The sequence below is a fragment of the Podarcis gaigeae genome (genome assembly GCF_964106915.1).
Source record: "Podarcis gaigeae genome assembly, chromosome: 10".
NCBI lineage: Eukaryota > Metazoa > Chordata > Lepidosauria > Squamata > Lacertidae > Podarcis > Podarcis gaigeae.
Genome location: NC_139686.1, coordinates 62,363,761 through 62,379,420, shown reverse-complemented (window position 1 = coordinate 62,379,420; position 15,660 = coordinate 62,363,761).

Sequence of the window (15,660 nt, the reverse complement as noted above, 5' to 3'; positions counted from 1 at the left end):
CAAATGTTCCCTGAGAGGTTTGGCGGTCGAAACAGAAGGCTTTTTATCACAGGAAAAGAAATCAGCCCTCGATAACTTAACCGGCAAAAATAGATTTTTTTTAAAAAAAAAAATCCCTAAGCCCCAGGGGTCACAATTTCAGCAAAAATCTGACTTTCGGCAATTCACTCAAAAATGCTGCCAAACGGTTGCAAATGCTCGGCTGAGAGGTTTGGCGGACACAACAGAAGGCTTTTTATCACAGGAAAAGAAATGAGCCCTTGACAACTTAACCGGCAGAAATAGACTTTTTTTGAAAAAATCCCTAAGCTCCGGGGTTACAATTTCATCCAAAATCTGACTTTCGGGAATTCACTCAGAAATGCTGCCAAACGGTTGCAAATGCTCCCCTGAGAGGTTTGGCGGTCGAAAAAGAAGGCTTTTTATCACAGGAAAAGAAATCAGCCCTTGACAACTTAACCGGCAGAAAAATATTTTTTTTGAAAAAATCCCTCAGCCCCGGGGTCACAATTTAATCCAAAATCTGACTTTCGGCAATTCACTCAAAAATGCTGCCAAAGGGTTGCAAATGCTCCCCTGTGAGGTTTGGCGGTCGAAACAGAAGGCTTTTTATCACAGGAAAAGAAATCAGCCCTTCACAAGTTAACGGGCAGAAAAAGATTTTTTTGAAAAAATCCATAAGCCCCGGGTCACAATTTCAGCAAAAATCTGACTTTCGGCAATTCACTCAAAAATGCTGCCAAACGGTTGCAAATGCTCCCCTGAGAGGTTTGGCGGTCGAAACAGAAGGCTTTTTATCACAGGAAAAGAAATCAGCCCTTCACAAGTTAACGGGCAGAAAAAGATTTTTTTGAAAAAATCCCAAAGCCCCGGGGTCACAATTTCCGCAAAAATCTGACTTTCGGCAATTAACTCAAAAATGCTGCCAAACGGTTGCAAATGCTCCCCTGAGAGGTTTGGCGGTCGAAACAGAAGGCTTTTTATCACAGGAAAAGAAATGAGCCCTTGACAACTTAACCGGCAGAAATAGATTTTTTTTGAAAAAATCCCTAAGCCCCGGGGTCACAATTTCATCCAAAATCTGACTTTCGGGAATTCACTCAAAAATGCTGCCAAACCGTTGCAAATGCTCCCCTGAGAGGTTTGGCGGTCGAAACAGATGGCTTTTTATCACAGGAAGAGAAATCAGCCCTTGACAACTTAACCGGCAGAAAAAGATTTTTTTGAAAAAATCCCTAAGCCCCGGGGTCACAATTTCCGCAAAAATCTGACTTTCGGCAGTTCACTCAAAAATGCTGCCAAACGGTTGCAAATGCTCCCCTGAGAGGTTTGGCGGTCGAAACAGAAGGCTTTTTATCACAGGAAAAGTAATGAGCCCTTAATAACTTAACCGGCAGAAATAGATTTTTTTTGAAAAAATCCCTAAGCCCCGGGGTTACAATTTCAGCAAAAATCTGACTTTCGGCAATTCACTCAAAAATGCTGCCAAACGGTTGCAAATGCTCCCCTGAGAGGTTTGGCGGTCGAAACAGAAGGCTTTTTATCGCAGGAAAAGAAATCAGCCTTGACAACTTAACAGGCAGAAAAAGATTTTTTTTTGAAAAAATCCCTATGCCACGGGGTCACAATTTAATCCAAAATCTGACTTTCGGCAATTCACTCAAAAATGCTGCCAAACGGTTGCAAATGCTCCCCTGAGAGGTTTGGCAGTCGAAACAGAAGTCTTTTTATCACAGGAAAAGAAATCAGCCCTTCACAAGTTAACGGGCAGAAAAAGATTTTATTGAAAAAATCCCTAAGCCCCGGGGTCACAATTTCAGCAAAAATCTGACTTTCGGCAATTCACTCAAAAATGCTGCCAAACGGTTGCAAATGCTCCCCTGAGAAGTTTGGCGGTCGAAACAGAAGGCTTTTTATCACAGGAAAAGAAATGAGCCCTTGACAACTTAACCGGCAGAAATAGATTTTTTTTGAAAAAATCCCTAAGCCCCGGGGTCACAATTTCATCCAAAATCTGACTTTCGGGAATTCACTCAAAAATGCTGCCAAACGGTTGCAAATGCTCCCCTGAGAGGTTTGGCGGTCGAAACAAAAGGCTTCTTATCACAGGAAAAGAAATCAGCCCTTGACAACTTAACCGGCAGAAAAAGATTTTTTTTGAAAAAATCCCTAAGCCCCGGGGTCACAATTTCATCCAAAATCTGACTTTCGGCAATTCACTCAAAAATGCTGCCAAACGGTTGCAAATGCTCCCCTGAGAGGTTTGGCGGTCGAAACAGAAGGCTTTTTATCACAGGAAAAGAAAACAGCCCTTCACAAGTTAACGGGCAGAAAAAGATTTTATTGAAAAAATCCCTAAGCCCCGGGGTCACAATTTAATCCAAAATCTGACTTTCGGCAATTCACTCAAAAATGCTGCCAAACGGTTGCAAATGTTCCCTGAGAGGTTTGGCGGTCGAAACAGAAGGCTTTTTATCACAGGAAAAGAAATCAGCCCTCGATAACTTAACCGGCAAAAATAGATTTTTTTTAAAAAAAAAATCCCTAAGCCCCAGGGGTCACAATTTCAGCAAAAATCTGACTTTCGGCAATTCACTCAAAAATGCTGCCAAACGGTTGCAAATGCTCGGCTGAGAGGTTTGGCGGACACAACAGAAGGCTTTTTATCACAGGAAAAGAAATGAGCCCTTGACAACTTAACCGGCAGAAATAGACTTTTTTTGAAAAAATCCCTAAGCTCCGGGGTTACAATTTCATCCAAAATCTGACTTTCGGGAATTCACTCAGAAATGCTGCCAAACGGTTGCAAATGCTCCCCTGAGAGGTTTGGCGGTCGAAAAAGAAGGCTTTTTATCACAGGAAAAGAAATCAGCCCTTGACAACTTAAATGGCAGAAAAATATTTTTTTTGAAAAAATCCCTCAGCCCCGGGGTCACAATTTAATCCAAAATCTGACTTTCGGCAATTCACTCAAAAATGCTGCCAAAGGGTTGCAAATGCTCCCCTGTGAGGTTTGGCGGTCGAAACAGAAGGCTTTTTATCACAGGAAAAGAAATCAGCCCTTCACAAGTTAACGGGCAGAAAAAGATTTTTTTCAAAAAATCCATAAGCCCCGGGTCACAATTTCAGCAAAAATCTGACTTTCGGCAATTCACTCAAAAATGCTGCCAAACGGTTGCAAATGCTCCCCTGAGAGGTTTGGCGGTCGAAACAGAAGGCTTTTTATCACAGGAAAAGAAATCAGCCCTTCACAAGTTAACGGGCAGAAAAAGATTTTTTTGAAAAAATCCCAAAGCCCCGGGGTCACAATTTCCGCAAAAATCTGACTTTCGGCAATTAACTCAAAAATGCTGCCAAACGGTTGCAAATGCTCCCCTGAGAGGTTTGGCGGTCGAAACAGAAGGCTTTTTATCACAGGAAAAGAAATGAGCCCTTGACAACTTAACCGGCAGAAATAGATTTTTTTTGAAAAAATCCCTAAGCCCCGGGGTCACAATTTCATCCAAAATCTGACTTTCGGGAATTCACTCAAAAATGCTGCCAAACCGTTGCAAATGCTCCCCTGAGAGGTTTGGCGGTCGAAACAGATGGCTTTTTATCACAGGAAGAGAAATCAGCCCTTGACAACTTAACCGGCAGAAAAAGATTTTTTTGAAAAAATCCCTAAGCCCCGGGGTCACAATTTCCGCAAAAATCTGACTTTCGGCAGTTCACTCAAAAATGCTGCCAAACGGTTGCAAATGCTCCCCTGAGAGGTTTGGCGGTCGAAACAGAAGGCTTTTTATCACAGGAAAAGTAATGAGCCCTTGACAACTTAACCGGCAGAAATAGATTTTTTTTGAAAAAATCCCTAAGCCCCGGGGTTACAATTTCAGCAAAAATCTGACTTTCGGCAATTCACTCAAAAATGCTGCCAAACGGTTGCAAATGCTCCCCTGAGAGGTTTGGCGGTCGAAACAGAAGGCTTTTTATCACAGGAAAAGAAATCAGCCCTTGACAACTTAACCGGCAGAAAAAGATTTTTTTTGAAAAAATCCCTAAGCCCCGGGGTCACAATTTCATCCAAAATCTGACTTTCGGCAATTCACTCAAAAATGCTGCCAAACGGTTGCAAATGCTCCCCTGAGAGGTTTGGCGGTCGAAACAGAAGGCTTTTTATCACAGGAAAAGAAAACAGCCCTTCACAAGTTAACGGGCAGAAAAAGATTTTATTGAAAAAATCCCTAAGCCCCGGGGTCACAATTTCAGCAAAAATCTGACTTTCGGCAATTCACTCAAAAATGCTGCCAAACAGTTGCTAATGCTCCCCTGAGAAGTTTGGCGGTTGAAACAGAAGGCATTTTATCACAGGAAAAGAAATGAGCCCTTGACAACTTAAATGGCAGAAAAAGATTTTTTTTGAAAAAATCCCTAAGCCCCGGGGTCACAATTTCCGCAAAAATCTGACTTTCGGCAATTAACTCAAAAATGCTGCCAAACGGTTGCAAATGCTCCCCTGAGAGGTTTGGCGGTCGAAACAGAAGGCTTTTTATCACAGGAAAAGAAATCAGCCCTTGACAACTTAACCGGCAGAAAAAGATTTTTTTTGAAAAAATCCCTAAGCCCCGGGGTCACAATTTAATCCAAAATCTGACTTTCGGCAATTCACTCAAAAATGCTGCCAAACGGTTGCAAATGCTCCCCTGAGAGGTTGGCGGTCGAAACAGAAGGCTTTTTATCACAGGAAAAGAAATCAGCCCTCGATAACTTAACCGGCAGAAATAGACTTTTTTTGAAAAAATCCCTAAGCCCCGGGGTTACAATTTCATCCAAAATCTGACTTTCGGGAATTCACTCAAAAATGCTGCCAAACGGTTGCAAATGCTCCCCTGAGAGGTTTGGCGGTCGAAAAAGAAGGCTTTTTATCACAGGAAAAGAAATCAGCCCTTGACAGCTTAACCGGCAGAAAAAGATTTTTTTTGAAAAAATCCCTAAGCCCCGGGGTCACAATTTAATCCAAAATCTGACTTTCGGCAATTCACTCAAAAATGCTGCCAAACGGTTGCAAATGATCCCCTGAGAAGTTTGGCGGTCGAAACAGAAGGCTTTTTATCACAGGAAAAGAAATGAGCCCTTGACAACTTAACCGGCAGAAATAGATTTTTTTTGAAAAAATCCCTAAGCCCCGGGGTCACAATTTCATCCAAAATCTGACTTTCGGGAATTCACTCAAAAATGCTGCCAAACGGTTGCAAATGCTCCCCTGAGAGGTTTGGCGGTCGAAACAGAAGGCTTTTTATCACAGGAAAAGAAATCAGCCCTCGATAACTTAACCGGCAAAAATAGATTTTTTAAAAAAAAAAAAATCCCTAAGCCCCAGGGGTCACAATTTCAGCAAAAATCTGACTTTCGGCAATTCACTCAAAAATGCTGCCAAACGGTTGCAAATGCTCGGCTGAGAGGTTTGGCGGACACAACAGAAGGCTTTTTATCACAGGAAAAGAAATGAGCCCTTGACAACTTAACCGGCAGAAATAGACTTTTTTTGAAAAAATCCCTAAGCCCCGGGGTTACAATTTCATCCAAAATCTGACTTTCGGGAATTCACTCAGAAATGCTGCCAAACGGTTGCAAATGCTCCCCTGAGAGGTTTGGCGGTCGAAAAAGAAGGCTTTTTATCACAGGAAAAGAAATCAGCCCTTGACAACTTAACCGGCAGAAAAATATTTTTTTTGAAAAAATCCCTCAGCCCCGGGGTCACAATTTAATCCAAAATCTGACTTTCGGCAATTCACTCAAAAATGCTGCCAAAGGGTTGCAAATGCTCCCCTGTGAGGTTTGGCGGTCGAAACAGAAGGCTTTTTATCACAGGAAAAGAAATCAGCCCTTCACAAGTTAACGGGCAGAAAAAGATTTTTTTGAAAAAATCCATAAGCCCCGGGTCACAATTTCAGCAAAAATCTGACTTTCGGCAATTCACTCAAAAATGCTGCCAAACGGTTGCAAATGCTCCCCTGAGAGGTTTGGCGGTCGAAACAGAAGGCTTTTTATCACAGGAAAAGAAATCAGCCCTTCACAAGTTAACGGGCAGAAAAAGATTTTTTTGAAAAAATCCCAAAGCCCCGGGGTCACAATTTCCGCAAAAATCTGACTTTCGGCAATTAACTCAAAAATGCTGCCAAACGGTTGCAAATGCTCCCCTGAGAGGTTTGGCGGTCGAAACAGAAGGCTTTTTATCACAGGAAAAGAAATGAGCCCTTGACAACTTAACCGGCAGAAATAGATTTTTTTTGAAAAAATCCCTAAGCCCCGGGGTCACAATTTCATCCAAAATCTGACTTTCAGGAATTCACTCAAAAATGCTGCCAAACCGTTGCAAATGCTCCCCTGAGAGGTTTGGCGGTCGAAACAGATGGCTTTTTATCACAGGAAGAGAAATCAGCCCTTGACAACTTAACCGGCAGAAAAAGATTTTTTTGAAAAAATCCCTAAGCCCCGGGGTCACAATTTCCGCAAAAATCTGACTTTCGGCAGTTCACTCAAAAATGCTGCCAAACGGTTGCAAATGCTCCCCTGAGAGGTTTGGCGGTCGAAACAGAAGGCTTTTTATCACAGGAAAAGTAATGAGCCCTTGACAACTTAACCGGCAGAAATAGATTTTTTTTGAAAAAATCCCTAAGCCCCGGGGTTACAATTTCAGCAAAAATCTGACTTTCGGCAATTCACTCAAAAATGCTGCCAAACGGTTGCAAATGCTCCCCTGAGAGGTTTGGCGGTCGAAACAGAAGGCTTTTTATCGCAGGAAAAGAAATCAGCCTTGACAACTTAACAGGCAGAAAAAGATTTTTTTTTGAAAAAATCCCTATGCCACGGGGTCACAATTTAATCCAAAATCTGACTTTCGGCAATTCACTCAAAAATGCTGCCAAACGGTTGCAAATGCTCCCCTGAGAGGTTTGGCAGTCGAAACAGAAGTCTTTTTATCACAGGAAAAGAAATCAGCCCTTCACAAGTTAACGGGCAGAAAAAGATTTTATTGAAAAAATCCCTAAGCCCCGGGGTCACAATTTCAGCAAAAATCTGACTTTCGGCAATTCACTCAAAAATGCTGCCAAACGGTTGCAAATGCTCCCCTGAGAAGTTTGGCGGTCGAAACAGAAGGCTTTTTATCACAGGAAAAGAAATGAGCCCTTGACAACTTAACCGGCAGAAATAGATTTTTTTTGAAAAAATCCCTAAGCCCCGGGGTCACAATTTCATCCAAAATCTGACTTTCGGGAATTCACTCAAAAATGCTGCCAAACGGTTGCAAATGCTCCCCTGAGAGGTTTGGCGGTCGAAACAAAAGGCTTCTTATCACAGGAAAAGAAATCAGCCCTTGACAACTTAACCGGCAGAAAAAAATTTTTTTTGAAAAAATCCCTAAGCCCCGGGGTCACAATTTCATCCAAAATCTGACTTTCGGCAATTCACTCAAAAATGCTGCCAAACGGTTGCAAATGCTCCCCTGAGAGGTTTGGCGGTCGAAACAGAAGGCTTTTTATCACAGGAAAAGAAAACAGCCCTTCACAAGTTAACGGGCAGAAAAAGATTTTATTGAAAAAATCCCTAAGCCCCGGGGTCACAATTTCAGCAAAAATCTGACTTTCGGCAATTCACTCAAAAATGCTGCCAAACAGTTGCTAATGCTCCCCTGAGAAGTTTGGCGGTTGAAACAGAAGGCATTTTATCACAGGAAAAGAAATGAGCCCTTGACAACTTAAATGGCAGAAAAAGATTTTTTTTGAAAAAATCCCTAAGCCCCGGGGTCACAATTTCAGCAAAAATCTGACTTTCGGCAATTCACTCAAAAATGCTGCCAAACGGTTGCAAATGCTCCCCTGAGAGGTTTGGCGGTCGAAACAGAAGGCTTTTTATCACAGGAAAAGAAATCAGCCCTTGACAACTTAACCGGAAGAAAAAGATTTTTTTTGAAAAAATCCCTAAGCCCCGGGGTCTCAATTTAATCCAAAATCTGACTTTCGGCAATTCACTCAAAAATGCTGCCAAACGGTTGCAAATGCTCCCCTGAGAGGTTTGGCGGTCGAAACAGAAGGCTTTTTATCACAGGAAAAGAAATCAGCCCTTCACAAGTTAACGGGCAGAAAAAGATTTTTTTGAAAAAATCCCTAAGCCCCGGGGTCACAATTTCCGCAAAAATCTGACTTTCGGCAATTAACTCAAAAATGCTGCCAAACGGTTGCAAATGCTCCCCTGAGAGGTTTGGCGGTCGAAACAGAAGGCTTTTTATCACAGGAAAAGAAATCAGCCCTTGACAACTTAACCGGCAGAAAAAGATTTTTTTTGAAAAAATCCCTAAGCCCCGGGGTCACAATTTAATCCAAAATCTGACTTTCGGCAATTCACTCAAAAATGCTGCCAAACGGTTGCAAATGTTCCCTGAGAGGTTTGGCGGTCGAAACAGAAGGCTTTTTATCACAGGAAAAGAAATCAGCCCTCGATAACTTAACCGGCAAAAATAGATTTTTTTTTAAAAAAAAAATCCCTAAGCCCCAGGGGTCACAATTTCAGCAAAAATCTGACTTTCGGCAATTCACTCAAAAATGCTGCCAAACGGTTGCAAATGCTCGGCTGAGAGGTTTGGCGGACACAACAGAAGGCTTTTTATCACAGGAAAAGAAATGAGCCCTTGACAACTTAACCGGCAGAAATAGACTTTTTTTGAAAAAATCCCTAAGCTCCGGGGTTACAATTTCATCCAAAATCTGACTTTCGGGAATTCACTCAGAAATGCTGCCAAACGGTTGCAAATGCTCCCCTGAGAGGTTTGGCGGTCGAAAAAGAAGGCTTTTTATCACAGGAAAAGAAATCAGCCCTTGACAACTTAACCGGCAGAAAAATATTTTTTTTGAAAAAATCCCTCAGCCCCGGGGTCACAATTTAATCCAAAATCTGACTTTCGGCAATTCACTCAAAAATGCTGCCAAAGGGTTGCAAATGCTCCCCTGTGAGGTTTGGCGGTCGAAACAGAAGGCTTTTTATCACAGGAAAAGAAATCAGCCCTTCACAAGTTAACGGGCAGAAAAAGATTTTTTTGAAAAAATCCATAAGCCCCGGGTCACAATTTCAGCAAAAATCTGACTTTCGGCAATTCACTCAAAAATGCTGCCAAACGGTTGCAAATGCTCCCCTGAGAGGTTTGGCGGTCGAAACAGAAGGCTTTTTATCACAGGAAAAGAAATCAGCCCTTCACAAGTTAACGGGCAGAAAAAGATTTTTTTGAAAAAATCCCAAAGCCCCGGGGTCACAATTTCCGCAAAAATCTGACTTTCGGCAATTAACTCAAAAATGCTGCCAAACGGTTGCAAATGCTCCCCTGAGAGGTTTGGCGGTCGAAACAGAAGGCTTTTTATCACAGGAAAAGAAATGAGCCCTTGACAACTTAACCGGCAGAAATAGATTTTTTTTGAAAAAATCCCTAAGCCCCGGGGTCACAATTTCATCCAAAATCTGACTTTCGGGAATTCACTCAAAAATGCTGCCAAACCGTTGCAAATGCTCCCCTGAGAGGTTTGGCGGTCGAAACAGATGGCTTTTTATCACAGGAAGAGAAATCAGCCCATGACAACTTAACCGGCAGAAAAAGATTTTTTTGAAAAAATCCCTAAGCCCCGGGGTCACAATTTCCGCAAAAATCTGACTTTCGGCAGTTCACTCAAAAATGCTGCCAAACGGTTGCAAATGCTCCCCTGAGAGGTTTGGCGGTCGAAACAGAAGGCTTTTTATCACAGGAAAAGTAATGAGCCCTTGACAACTTAACCGGCAGAAATAGATTTTTTTTGAAAAAATCCCTAAGCCCCGGGGTTACAATTTCAGCAAAAATCTGACTTTCGGCAATTCACTCAAAAATGCTGCCAAACGGTTGCAAATGCTCCCCTGAGAGGTTTGGCGGTCGAAACAGAAGGCTTTTTATCGCAGGAAAAGAAATCAGCCTTGACAACTTAACAGGCAGAAAAAGATTTTTTTTTGAAAAAATCCCTATGCCACGGGGTCACAATTTAATCCAAAATCTGACTTTCGGCAATTCACTCAAAAATGCTGCCAAACGGTTGCAAATGCTCCCCTGAGAGGTTTGGCAGTCGAAACAGAAGTCTTTTTATCACAGGAAAAGAAATCAGCCCTTCACAAGTTAACGGGCAGAAAAAGATTTTATTGAAAAAATCCCTAAGCCCCGGGGTCACAATTTCAGCAAAAATCTGACTTTCGGCAATTCACTCAAAAATGCTGCCAAACGGTTGCAAATGCTCCCCTGAGAAGTTTGGCGGTCGAAACAGAAGGCTTTTTATCACAGGAAAAGAAATGAGCCCTTGACAACTTAACCGGCAGAAATAGATTTTTTTTGAAAAAATCCCTAAGCCCCGGGGTCACAATTTCATCCAAAATCTGACTTTCGGGAATTCACTCAAAAATGCTGCCAAACGGTTGCAAATGCTCCCCTGAGAGGTTTGGCGGTCGAAACAAAAGGCTTCTTATCACAGGAAAAGAAATCAGCCCTTGACAACTTAACCGGCAGAAAAAGATTTTTTTTGAAAAAATCCCTAAGCCCCGGGGTCACAATTTCATCCAAAATCTGACTTTCGGCAATTCACTCAAAAATGCTGCCAAACGGTTGCAAATGCTCCCCTGAGAGGTTTGGCGGTCGAAACAGAAGGCTTTTTATCACAGGAAAAGAAAACAGCCCTTCACAAGTTAACGGGCAGAAAAAGATTTTATTGAAAAAATCCCTAAGCCCCGGGGTCACAATTTAATCCAAAATCTGACTTTCGGCAATTCACTCAAAAATGCTGCCAAACGGTTGCAAATGTTCCCTGAGAGGTTTGGCGGTCGAAACAGAAGGCTTTTTATCACAGGAAAAGAAATCAGCCCTCGATAACTTAACCGGCAAAAATAGATTTTTTTTTTAAAAAAAATCCCTAAGCCCCAGGGGTCACAATTTCAGCAAAAATCTGACTTTCGGCAATTCACTCAAAAATGCTGCCAAACGGTTGCAAATGCTCGGCTGAGAGGTTTGGCGGACACAACAGAAGGCTTTTTATCACAGGAAAAGAAATGAGCCCTTGACAACTTAACCGGCAGAAATAGACTTTTTTTGAAAAAATCCCTAAGCTCCGGGGTTACAATTTCATCCAAAATCTGACTTTCGGGAATTCACTCAGAAATGCTGCCAAACGGTTGCAAATGCTCCCCTGAGAGGTTTGGCGGTCGAAAAAGAAGGCTTTTTATCACAGGAAAAGAAATCAGCCCTTGACAACTTAACCGGCAGAAAAATATTTTTTTTGAAAAAATCCCTCAGCCCCGGGGTCACAATTTAATCCAAAATCTGACTTTCGGCAATTCACTCAAAAATGCTGCCAAAGGGTTGCAAATGCTCCCCTGTGAGGTTTGGCGGTCGAAACAGAAGGCTTTTTATCACAGGAAAAGAAATCAGCCCTTCACAAGTTAACGGGCAGAAAAAGATTTTTTTGAAAAAATCCATAAGCCCCGGGTCACAATTTCAGCAAAAATCTGACTTTCGGCAATTCACTCAAAAATGCTGCCAAACGGTTGCAAATGCTCCCCTGAGAGGTTTGGCGGTCGAAACAGAAGGCTTTTTATCACAGGAAAAGAAATCAGCCCTTCACAAGTTAACGGGCAGAAAAAGATTTTTTTGAAAAAATCCCAAAGCCCCGGGGTCACAATTTCCGCAAAAATCTGACTTTCGGCAATTAACTCAAAAATGCTGCCAAACGGTTGCAAATGCTCCCCTGAGAGGTTTGGCGGTCGAAACAGAAGGCTTTTTATCACAGGAAAAGAAATGAGCCCTTGACAACTTAACCGGCAGAAATAGATTTTTTTTGAAAAAATCCCTAAGCCCCGGGGTCACAATTTCATCCAAAATCTGACTTTCGGGAATTCACTCAAAAATGCTGCCAAACCGTTGCAAATGCTCCCCTGAGAGGTTTGGCGGTCGAAACAGATGGCTTTTTATCACAGGAAGAGAAATCAGCCCTTGACAACTTAACCGGCAGAAAAAGATTTTTTTGAAAAAATCCCTAAGCCCCGGGGTCACAATTTCCGCAAAAATCTGACTTTCGGCAGTTCACTCAAAAATGCTGCCAAACGGTTGCAAATGCTCCCCTGAGAGGTTTGGCGGTCGAAACAGAAGGCTTTTTATCACAGGAAAAGTAATGAGCCCTTGACAACTTAACCGGCAGAAATAGATTTTTTTTGAAAAAATCCCTAAGCCCCGGGGTTACAATTTCAGCAAAAATCTGACTTTCGGCAATTCACTCAAAAATGCTGCCAAACGGTTGCAAATGCTCCCCTGAGAGGTTTGGCGGTCGAAACAGAAGGCTTTTTATCACAGGAAAAGAAATCAGCCCTTGACAACTTAACCGGCAGAAAAAGATTTTTTTTGAAAAAATCCCTAAGCCCCGGGGTCACAATTTCATCCAAAATCTGACTTTCGGCAATTCACTCAAAAATGCTGCCAAACGGTTGCAAATGCTCCCCTGAGAGGTTTGGCGGTCGAAACAGAAGGCTTTTTATCACAGGAAAAGAAAACAGCCCTTCACAAGTTAACGGGCAGAAAAAGATTTTATTGAAAAAATCCCTAAGCCCCGGGGACACAATTTCAGCAAAAATCTGACTTTCGGCAATTCACTCAAAAATGCTGCCAAACAGTTGCTAATGCTCCCCTGAGAAGTTTGGCGGTTGAAACAGAAGGCATTTTATCACAGGAAAAGAAATGAGCCCTTGACAACTTAAATGGCAGAAAAAGATTTTTTTTGAAAAAATCCCTAAGCCCCGGGGTCACAATTTCAGCAAAAATCTGACTTTCGGCAATTCACTCAAAAATGCTGCCAAACGGTTGCAAATGCTCCCCTGAGAGGTTTGGCGGTCGAAACAGAAGGCTTTTTATCACAGGAAAAGAAATCAGCCCTTGACAACTTAACCGGAAGAAAAAGATTTTTTTTGAAAAAATCCCTAAGCCCCGGGGTCTCAATTTAATCCAAAATCTGACTTTTGGCAATTCACTCAAAAATGCTGCCAAACGGTTGCAAATGCTCCCCTGAGAGGTTTGGCGGTCGAAACAGAAGGCTTTTTATCACAGGAAAAGAAATCAGCCCTTCACAAGTTAACGGGCAGAAAAAGATTTTTTTGAAAAAATCCCTAAGCCCCGGGGTCACAATTTCCGCAAAAATCTGACTTTCGGCAATTAACTCAAAAATGCTGCCAAACGGTTGCAAATGCTCCCCTGAGAGGTTTGGCGGTCGAAACAGAAGGCTTTTTATCACAGGAAAAGAAATCAGCCCTTGACAACTTAACCGGCAGAAAAAGATTTTTTTTGAAAAAATCCCTAAGCCCCGGGGTCACAATTTAATCCAAAATCTGACTTTCGGCAATTCACTCAAAAATGCTGCCAAACGGTTGCAAATGCTCCCCTGAGAGGTTGGCGGTCGAAACAGAAGGCTTTTTATCACAGGAAAAGAAATCAGCCCTCGATAACTTAACCGGCAGAAATAGACTTTTTTTGAAAAAATCCCTAAGCCCCGGGGTTACAATTTCATCCAAAATCTGACATTCGGGAATTCACTCAAAAATGCTGCCAAACGGTTGCAAATGCTCCCCTGAGAGGTTTGGCGGTCGAAAAAGAAGGCTTTTTATCACAGGAAAAGAAATCAGCCCTTGACAACTTAACCGGCAGAAAAATATTTTTTTTGAAAAAATCCCTCAGCCCCGGGGTCACAATTTAATCCAAAATCTGACTTTCGGCAATTCACTCAAAAATGCTGCCAAAGGGTTGCAAATGCTCCCCTGTGAGGTTTGACGGTCGAAACAGAAGGCTTTTTATCACAGGAAAAGAAATCAGCCCTTCACAAGTTAACGGGCAGAAAAAGATTTTTTTGAAAAAATCCATAAGCCCCGGGTCACAATTTCAGCAAAAATCTGACTTTCGGCAATTCACTATAAAATGCTGCCAAACGGTTGCAAATGCTCCCCTGAGAGGTTTGGCGGTCGAAACAGAAGGCTTTTTATCACAGGAAAAGAAATCCGCCCTTCACAAGTTAACGGGCAGAAAAAGATTTTTTTGAAAAAATCCATAAGCCCCGGGTCACAATTTCCGCAAAAATCTGACTTTCGGCAATTAACTCAAAAATGCTGCCAAACGGTTGCAAATGCTCCCCTGAGAGGTTTGGCGGTCGAAACAGAAGGCTTTTTATCACAGGAAAAGAAATGAGCCCTTGACAACTTAACCGGCAGAAAAAGATTTTTTTGAAAAAATCCCTAAGCCCCGGGGTCACAATTTCCGCAAAAATCTGACTTTCGGCAGTTCACTCAAAAATGCTGCCAAACGGTTGCAAATGCTCCCCTGAGAGGTTTGGCGGTCGAAACAGAAGGCTTTTTATCACAGGAAAAGAAATCAGCCCTCGATAACTTAACCGGCAGAAATAGATTTTTTTGAAAAAATCCCTAAGCCCCGGGGTCACAATTTCAGCAAAAATCTGACTTTCGGCAATTCACTCAAAAATGCTGCCAAACGGTTGCAAATGCTCCCCTGAGAGGTTTGGCGGTCGAAACAGAAGGCTTTTTATCACAGGAAAAGTAATGAGCCCTTGACAACTTAACCGGCAGAAATAGATTTTTTTTGAAAAAATCCCTAAGCCCCGGGGTTACAATCTCAGCAAAAATCTGACTTTCGGCAATTCACTCAAAAATGCTGCCAAACGGTTGCAAATGCTCCCCTGAGAAGTTTGGCGGTCGAAACAGAAGGCTTTTTATCACAGGAAAAGAAATGAGCCCTTGACAACTTAAATGGCAGAAAAAGATTTTTTTTGAAAAAATCCCTAAGCACCGGGGTCACAATTTAATCCAAAATCTGACTTTCGGGAATTCACTCAAAAATGCTGCCAAACGGTTGCAAATGCTCCCCTGAGAGGTTTGGCGGTCGAAACAGAAGGCTTTTTATCACAGGAAAAGAAATCAGCCCTTGACAACTTAACCGGCAGAAAAAGATTTTTTTTGAAAAAATCCCTAAGCCCCGGGGTCACAATTTAATCCAAAATCTGACTTTCGGCAATTCACGCAAAAATGCTGCCAAACGGTTGCAAATGCTCCCCTGAGAGGTTTGGCGGTCGAAACAGAAGGCTTTTTATCACAGGAAAAGAAATCAGCCCTTCACAAGTTAACGGGCAGAAAAAGATTTTTTTGAAAAAATCCCTAAGCCCCGGGGTCACAATTTCCGCAAAAATCTGACTTTCGGCAATTAACTCAAAAATGCTGCCAAACGGTTGCAAATGCTCCCCTGAGAGGTTTGGCGGTCGAAACAGAAGGCTTTTTATCACAGGAAAAGAAATCAGCCCTCGATAACTTAACCGGCAAAAATAGATTTTTTTTAAAAAAAAATCCCTAAGCCCCAGGGGTCACAATTTCAGCAAAAATCTGACTTTCGGCAATTCACTCAAAAATGCTGCCAAACGGTTGTAAATGCTCCCCTGAGAGGTTTGGCGGTCGAAACAGAAGGCTTTTTATCACAGGAAAAGAAATCAGCCCTCGATAACTTAACCGGCAGAAATAGACTTTTTTTGAAAAAATCCCTAAGCCCCGGGGTTACAATTTCATCCAAAATCTGACTTTCGG